This window comes from Molossus molossus, unplaced genomic scaffold (assembly GCF_014108415.1).
Source record: "Molossus molossus isolate mMolMol1 unplaced genomic scaffold, mMolMol1.p scaffold_m16_p_16, whole genome shotgun sequence".
NCBI lineage: Eukaryota > Metazoa > Chordata > Mammalia > Chiroptera > Molossidae > Molossus > Molossus molossus.
Window position 1 is genome coordinate 34,098,373 of NW_023425351.1, and position 1,330 is coordinate 34,099,702.

The following is a 1,330-nucleotide window of genomic DNA, read 5'->3' on the forward strand; positions in this document are numbered from 1 at the left end:
CATAAACAAGATTACACATAGCAATTATAATCTAAATATATTTGTATTTATTTAAATAAATGATGGTTAAAAATCAAATAAATATTATTTTCGAAATATATTCACAACGTTGTGTACAATAATTCAAATTTAAAGAATGACACTATTATATATAATAATTCTAAACTTTTTTTTTTCTTTATTGGTTTTATAGAGAGAGGGAGAGAGAGATAGAAACATCGATAAAGAGAACATCAATTGGCCACCTCCTGCATGCCCCCACTGGGGATGGGGCCCACAACCTGGGCATGTGCCCTGACCGGGAATCGAACCGGCGACCTCTTTGTGCATGGGTCGATGCTCAACCACCGAGCCACACCAGCTGGGCAATAATTCTAAACTTTTATGTATCTAATAATATAGCTTCAAACTATCTCATTGTGGTTTAATTTGCTTTCCTCTGACGACTAGTGATATTGAACACCTTTTCTTGTTTTTATTTGTTATTCATATATCTTCTTTTATGAACTATTTGTTCTAATCTTTTGCCTCCCTTTTTTAGTTCTTTGCCTATTTTTTTGTTAGACTGTTCATATTAGTACTGATTTGTGTTACTTTTTTTAAATGTGTCAATAAAAATGACAGGTTTAACATGCACAAAGCCAAGAAAACCAGCGATGCCAGACCCTGAATTTGTATGGCACTGTCCTCTGAACCCCCAGCAGGAACACACTGCTGAATTGTAAGTTTTTGTTTTGTTTTGTTTTTTATCCTCACCTGAGGATATCTTTGCATTTATCTTCAGATAGAGCGGGAAGGAGGAGAAAGAGAGAGAGAAACATTGACATGAGAGAGATACATCGAGTGGTTGCCACCCACACAACCCCAACTGGGGCCAGGGACAAACTGCAACCGAGGTACGTGTCCTTAGCAGGAACTGAACCCCGGCCTCTCTGGTCCACGGGCCTACGCTCTAACTGCTGAACCAAACCAGCCAGGACGGTAAGTTTTTTAAATAAACTGAGTCAGATATATGTTTTGTAAAAATATATCTAGTTTTGTGGCTTGCCTTTAAGAACAATAATTTTTAACCTTGATGAAGTCAATTTATCATTTTTTTTCTCTTATAGTTCGTGTTCTTTTTTTTTATCTTCACCTGAGGACATTTTTCCATTTTCTGTACAGATAGAGTGGGAGGGAGAGAGAGGAAGAGAGAGAGAGAGAAACATTGATGTGAAAGGGACACATCGAGTGGCTGCCACCCGCACGACCAACCAGGGACGGGGACAAACTGCAACCGAAGTACGTGCCCTTAGTGGAAACCGAACCCGGGTCTCTCTGGACCGCAGGT

The 1,330-nt window shown here is 39.1% G+C and overlaps 1 pseudogene; it reads right to left on the minus strand.

Moving 5' to 3' along the window:
- Positions 1–601: 601 nt before the first annotated feature.
- LOC118631916 lies at positions 602–716 on the minus strand (annotated as a pseudogene).
- Between the last annotated feature and the right edge of the window lie 614 nt (positions 717–1,330).